Source organism: Oncorhynchus mykiss, chromosome 4, assembly GCF_057628025.1.
Source record: "Oncorhynchus mykiss isolate SJ-2025 chromosome 4, ASM5762802v1, whole genome shotgun sequence".
NCBI lineage: Eukaryota > Metazoa > Chordata > Actinopteri > Salmoniformes > Salmonidae > Oncorhynchus > Oncorhynchus mykiss.
In genome coordinates, this window is record NC_143025.1 from 1,959,289 (window position 1) to 1,967,168 (window position 7,880).

The following is a 7,880-nucleotide window of genomic DNA, read 5'->3' on the forward strand; positions in this document are numbered from 1 at the left end:
ACCCATCTCTACCCCTAATATCAGATTCACCCATCCCTAACCCTAATCTCAGAAGCACTAATCCCTACCCCTAATCGCAGAAGCACTAATCACTACCCCTAATCTCAGAAGCACTAATCCCTACCCTAATCTCAGAAGTACCCATCTCTACCCTGATCTCAGAAGCACCCATCTCTACCCCTAATCTCAGAAGCACCCAGCTCTACCCTAATCTCAGAAGCACTAATCCATACCCTAATCTCAGAAGCACTAATTCCTACCCTAATCTCAGAAGCACCCAGCTCTACCCTAATCTCAGAAGCACTAATTCCTACCCTAATCTCAGAAGCACCCATTCCTACCCTAATCTCATAAACACCCATCCCTACCCTAATCTCAGAATCACCCATCTCTACCCCTAATCTCAGAAGCACCCATCCCTACCCTAATCTCAGAAGCACCCATCCCTACCCCTAATCTCAGAAGCACTAACCCCTACCCTAATCTCAGAAGCACCCATCCCTACCCCTAATCTCAGAAGCACTAATCCCTACCCTAATCTCAGAATCACCCATCTCTACCTTAATCTCAGAAGCACCCATCTCTACCCCTAATCTCAGATTCACCCATCCCTAACCCTAATCTCAGAAGCACCCATCTCTACCCCCAATCTCATAAACACCCATCCCTACCCTAATCTCAGAATCACCCATCTCGACCCCTAATCTCAGAAGCACCCAGCCCTACCCTAATCTCAGAAGCACCCATCTCTACCCTAATCTCAGAAGCACCCATTCCTACCCTAATCTCATAAACACCCAACCCTACCCTAATCTCAGAATCACCCATCTCTACCCCTAATCTCAGAAGCACCCATCCCTACCCTAATCTCAGAAGCACCCATCCCTACCCCTAATCTCAGAAGCACTAACTCCTACCCTAATCTCAGAAGCATCCTCCCTACCCCTAATCTCAGAAGCACTAACCCCTACCCTAATCTCAGAAGCACCCAGCCCTACCCCTAATCTCAGAAGCACTAATCCCTACCCTAATCTCAGAAGCACCCATCTCTCCCCTAATCTCAGAAGCACCCATCTCTACCCTAATTTCAGAGGCTCCCATCCCTACCCCTAATCTCAGAGGCTCCCATTCCTACCCCTAATCTCAGAAGCACTAATCCCTACCCTAATCTCAGAAGCACTAATCCCTACCCCTAATCTATACCCCTAATCTCAGAAGCACTAATCCCTACCCCTAATCTCAGAAGCACTAATTCCTACCCCTAATCTGCAGAAGTACTAATCTCTACCCCTAATCTGCAGAAGTACTAATCTCTACCCCTAATCTCAGAAGCACTAATCCCTATCCCTAATCTGCAGAACCAATGATAAATCTGTCATATGAGACTAACACGTAATAAAAGTAGGGGATCTCTGACTGATGGAGTTGAGTTGAGTTGAATGACAGTGAACAGGGCATCCCAGCTATCTGTATCAATGGTCTGGAGGCTGCATCAGCAATAGAAATAGAATGACTAGAATGAACATTCCCATTCATCTCAACCTGATGTGATGGGTGAACCAGTCACCATACTGTCAAATTGCGGTGTTTTTAGGGGCTTTTCCCCTTTTTAGTAATTTACATTCTAGTAATCTCTGCACCCTGAACCAAATTATCAATGTTTAAAAAATGTGACAAGAGACTATCGTTCTAATCAGTGTACGTCTATGGCAGTACCAGAGCTGTGCCCGGGAGCCTGGACTATAGGGACTCCTGTAAACACCAGGAAGGGCAGCAGGGGTGTAGGGAACAGGCCGGTCTGAGAGGGAACAACAAAACATTCCAATATGTAGCATCTGGTCCCTCTTAGCCATGAAGCTAGGTAGGCAGACAGACCTCAGGCATATAGACAGACAGACAGACACAGGCAGACACAGACAGACAGACAGACAGACAGACAGACAGACAGACAGACAGACAGACAGACAGACAGACAGACAGACAGACAGACAGACAGACAGACAGGTAGGTAGGTAGGTAGGTAGACAGGCAAGTAGACAGACTTCAGTTACATCTCAGGCATACCACATAACATGCAGTGGATTCCTGGAATACTTGTGAACTGTTTTCCCCGGAAGCTTTCGTAACATTGTGGTTGAATATAAATTCTGGGACTGCCATAACAGATTACTACAGGCAGACTAAAGACATCTGTTTGACAGTGGTGATGGAGCACCAAAATCCCAGGGAAAGAGAGAACACAAGACACAAGTCAACCAAGTTCTTAATAATTAGGCCTACCATCAATCAAAAACAAATAAGCTGGGCCTAATTATAACCAATTATTACATATATAACTTAATTTTAATTGTAAAATGATGTGTTAGTTTGTGTCTAATAAGTTGTCTTCATAACGTATTACAGGACCAGAAAGGAGAGATAGGTTGCTACAAAAGTAGCCTATCCCTGTCGGCCCTGATACAATGTATCCCCGTACTAGTAAATAGAGTACACAAAACACGATGCATCATAACAGCGGTGCCAGTGCCTGACACTAGGTCCAAAAAGGGGTACGGAGTTCGTTCATTCATTGATGGGTTTGTATCACGGTGTGATTTTACCCAGTGACACTCGAGAACACTATAACAGGGATGACATGATAATCGAAATGTATGCACAGCCCACATCAAAACAGGACCCATTTCATTTACAACAACATCAGTGATCGATGCTTAGACATAATCAATATATAAGACAACCATAGAGAACACATCGTTTCAGACGAAAAAAATATATAAATAAATAAAATATAGCCTAAAGAAGAGATTATCTCTAGAAATCAATATGTTACAGCGGTCAAAAAATCATGCATGTTCATCCAATGAAATGATGATGAACCTTTACTCACATACCAGGATCACACGACGATTGTTGTCAAACGCTTACTGAGCTGGACACTGTTTTTCTATCAAAATAAACCTACAATTTTAACGACAATTTATTCGCCATTTGTGTTGAATTATTTTCCCTTCTGTCGTATAAGAAATTAATAGTGTGTCTCGGGTCGACCAAAAATAATACGCATCCAACGAAATAAATACACTTGCGCTTTATCCCAGACCCGTTATCCACGTGACCGCTCACAATTCACATGAACGCGCACGGACGTCATTGGTGACACGGAGGAAGATGGACGGGTACTAGGATTATCATGCATCTCTTTAGTTCAACGTGCAGCCGAATTTACGGTGCAGTTGCTGATTGGTACATCATTCATATTTTCAATGACAATATCATAATTTGGCACAATCTAGAATTAAAATTGTAAGAAACAATCCCGCTACGACCTGCTGTTGTAATTCCCTTGTGAGAAGGCAGTGTCGATGCAAAATAATGTTGTACAAAATGGCTAGAGAGGAGTTCGTAACGAGAGAGATAAATAATATGGAGAATATTAGCTTTCAATCGAGCTACGTTTGCTCCTGCTTCCCCCCATTAATGACGGGAAAGAAAGGCGAAACTGGCACCTGTCGTCATTCCTCGCACATTACGCTGATCATCATGACTATTATCATTTGTTATGCTCGTTTCAGTTATATTATTTATCCCTCCTCTATCGTATTAAAGAGATGGAGTCCAGACAGGCTACTCTAGGAAACGTTATATTTAGGCCTATAGTATAATGCTAAAATAATACGTAATGAATTGACAAGGACAGTTTGAATGGGAGGGTGATGCGGAACTATAGTATTACTAGAGACGTTACTTATGTAATTATTACCCCAGTATGTTCCTGGTTCCAGGGAAAGATTTGTACTGGATTACTTTTTCTAAACTGACCCATGTACTCATGTTTTTTATTTATTTGTATTAAATTGGTGGTTTTTATTCTAGGCGTGAAGAAAATTCAACATCATGTCCATAAGATAAAAGGCTACACTGAACCACGTGCTTGGCAGACAAATGTTTAGGTGTTCCATTATTATAATTTTTAAAGTGATATAATTCGATCGTAGTCATTATTTTAGCAATCCGCGTTAGACAGCAAATGACAGGAGTGGACTGTAATAATAGCCTGGTTGCTGTCTCCTTTCAGCTATCAGCTATCTCTTTAGGTCTATTCACTGTCTCACATTTAAAACAATTGAAGTTCATTTCGCAAATTTCCATTAGAACATTTTTTTCCATTATAAAGACGTGTGATAGAGGTTGTGACTGAGTGTTTTATATTATTTTAAAAGCGGCGCTCTACTGCACCCTTGTGGTTATTATTATTGGTGCAGGTAGCCTAGTGGCTACAAGATGACAAGGTACAAATCTGTCGTTCTGAACAAGGCACTTAACCCACTGTTCCTAGGCCGTCATTGTAAATAAGAATTTGTTCTTAATAACTGACTTTCCTAGTTAAATAAAATACTGGCTAGTGGACACATTTTTTTACTACAGCATTTCATTTTGGCAGTGTTCATATTGCCATGCCATTCTCTTTCTATTCATATTTTGTATTTTAAATGTAACCTTATTTAAATAGGGAAGTCAGTTAAGAACAAATTCATATGTACAATGACGGCCTAGGAACAGTAGGTTAAGTGCCTTGTTCAGGGGCAGAACGACAGATTTGTACCTTGTCATCTTGTAGCCACTCGGCTACCTGCCGCACCAATAATAGGAACAGAACGACAGAGTTTTACCTTGTCAGAGAGACATTGAACCACACTCAAACTCATATACTGCCTGGATCTTAGCAACCAGGAAATGGCGGAGCGATTTCTGCATTGTGCATCTTTAAGTAGTTGAACATGTTATTACTCCAACCTTGTGAAAGTGACAAACGGACATGTTTTCAATTTCGTCAAAAACAACTTTATATAGAAGGAGTGCCATTGATTTGATGGCCTGCACATGCGCAGTTCGGAGCTAGACGAACGTTAGACCCGATGACGTGTATTTACGCATGAGCTTGTGTTACGTTCATATCATAGTCGGAAATAGGAAACTCGATAGTGTCCGACTTGCTGTTTCTTTGAACCCGGCACATGAAAAACTTCAAACCGTTAGCATATTGGAAATGTCCTTGTTCCAACTAGCACATGAACCAACAAGTGTGATCGGAGATTTCTATTAGAGAAGCAGTTTCAGCCTATCTTAATTTTTATTTATTTTTTATTTAACCTTTATTTAACCAGGTAGGCTAGTTGAGAACAAGTTCTCATTTACAACTGCGACCTGTCCAAGATAAAGCATAGCAGTGTGAACAGACAACACAGAGTTACACATGGAGTAAACAGTTAACAAGTCAGTAACACAGTAGAAAAATTAAATAAAAGAGTCTATATACATTGTGTGCAAAAGGCATGAGGAGGTAGGCGAATAATTACGATTTAGCAGATTAACACTGGAGTGATAAATGATCAGATGGTCATGTGCAGGTAGAGATACTGGTGTGCAAAAGAGCAAAAAGGAAATAAATAAAAACAGTATGGGGATGAGGTAGGTAAAATTGGGTGGGCTATTTACCGATGGACTATGTACAGCTGCAGCGATCGGTTAGCTGCTCAGATAGCAGATGTTTGAAGTTGGTGATTATACTGTACTGTCTTTGGTTGAACCAAAGATTATGGATATACTGACAAGATAAATGTCTCTCCACCTTAACAACGGGAGTCGTCTAGCTCCCGCCTATAATTTATTTGGATTGGTGGATACATCTCATTATTGTAATCAGTGTTTGAATATTCGATAAGGGTTGATGACGTCTACCGCCTGTATTCACTGGAGAGAGAGATGCTATGCTACTAGCCTCATATCATGAATATGCATAGCAATCTCGATACAACTCCAATACATTTTTTTTCTTCTCAAAGTTGCCGAGATGTCACGTGTCCTACTTACATCATTACACTCGTAACAACTTCAGCATTACGAGATTTCTATTCGATAAAATAAACCTCAGGTAGCAAATAAGCAATTCATTTTTGTTGTTTGACCAAATTCGGCACTCTCATTGCCAAAAACTCCTTTCTAGGTGGACAAAGCAACGCAATAACGCCACCTGCTGGAGAGAGAGAGATATTTCACCGTGTTGGGCCTCTCTCTTCCTCTCTGACTAATGGTGTGTTGATGACAACTGGGACCACGGAAAAAATACGATTTCAAATCAAGACGTGAGTCATCAGGTCGGAAAATCGGAGCTGTAGAAAGAGGCCCAAGTTCCCACACACACGCGTCTGTTTCATTTTTCCCATTGGCAGCTCGTTTTTTCCCAGAGTTCCCAGTTGTTTTCTTCTTCGTTGGGATTGGTTTGGCAGATTACTCCCGAGTGACTCAGTGGTCTAAGATACAGCATCTCAAGGCAAGATGCGTCACTGCGGTACCTGGTTTGAATATTTAACTAGGCAAATCAGTTAAGAACAATTTCTTATTTACAACAACCTGCGGGGACAGGGGCTGGGATTAAAAATAAATTAAATATAAATATAGGATAAAACACACATCACAACAAGACATACAGCACAACACTACATAAAGCGAGACCTAAGACAACAACAAAGCAAGGCAGCAACACATGACAACACAGCATGACAACAACATGGTAACAACACAAATTATGGTACCAACATTATTGGGCACAGACAACAGCACAAAGGGTAAGAAGTTAGAGACAACAATACATCATGCAAAGCAGTCACAGCTGTCAGTAAGAGTGTCCATGATTGAGTATTTGAATGAAGAGATGGAGATAAAACTGTCTAGTTTGAGTGTTTGTTCTACCACTATCAGATTAGAGCCATAAGGGAGACTAGACATCTACCACTATCAGATTAGATCCATAAGGGAGTCTAGACATCTACCACTATCAGATTAGAGCCATAAGGGAGACTAGACATCTACCACTATCAGATTAGAGCCATAAGGGAGACTAGACATCTACCACTATCAGATTAGAGCCATAAGGGAGACTAGACATCTACCACTATCAGATTAGAGTGCCATTAGATACACTAGAAATCTAAAACCCCCCTACCACTATCAGATTAGAGTGCCATTAGATACACTAGAAATCTAAAACCCCCCTACCACTATCAGATTAGAGCCATAAAGGAGACTAGACATCTACCACTATCAGATTAGAGCCATAAGGGAGACTAGACATCTACCACTATCAGATTAGAGCCATAAGGGAGACTAGACATCTACCACTATCAGATTAGAGCCATAAGGGAGACTAGACATCTACCACTATCAGATTAGAGCCATAAGGGTCTAGAGTTTCTACGCCATTTCCAGTCACAACTTGCAGACTTGTTTTCGTGTTGCTGTGCGTTTTGTTGCCAACCTATTTTGCTACCTGACAACTTTACGGGTTTTACTTTTTAATTACCGTTTATATTTTTGTTTTTTCCCTCAACTTTTTTACTCCGGACGCTTTATCTGGACATGGTTCTACAGGACCTCCACCAGCCAAAAAAGCTATGTAGTAACACTGCCATCCAATTGCAGTCACTGTACTCATAATTTACAGGAGAACGATCGGCTTATGGTGAGGATAGCCGTGCTGCAAGCCCAGCTTCAGACGCAATCGTTGGGAAGGGTAATTTCAGTGTAGGAAAGGATGAAACAGCGTCTGTGCCACCAGTAAGTACAGATGGTAGTATAAATCTTGCCGCACGGTCCCCGCAGCTGGACAACTTTCTCATGGCTTCTGGAAAGAAATGCTGTCGGGATGCTCAACCGGTGTCGCTCATAGAAACTTTCAACCAGTTCTCCACATTAAGCAACGAGTCGGAGTCAAAGGCCGAGCCGTCTCTGGTCTCTCCTCCACCCGTTACAGGGTCTGAGCCACCGAAGCCTCCCACCATTAACTCTGAAAAATTGAAAATACATTTGACCCCATAGGGCCA

The 7,880-nt window shown here is 41.7% G+C and overlaps 1 protein-coding gene across 2 annotated transcripts in view; it reads right to left on the minus strand.

The window, feature by feature from the left end:
• The window catches only part of dennd4a (DENN domain containing 4A), a 115,512-nt gene extending 112,352 nt beyond the window's left edge, over positions 1 to 3,160 (minus strand). For both annotated transcript variants that reach the window (XM_090230826.1, XM_090230825.1), the window contains exon 1: positions 2,892 to 3,160. The gene's annotated coding sequence lies outside the window, so the exon portion shown is untranslated. The remainder of the gene's footprint in view (positions 1 to 2,891) is intronic.
• Between the last annotated feature and the right edge of the window lie 4,720 nt (positions 3,161 to 7,880).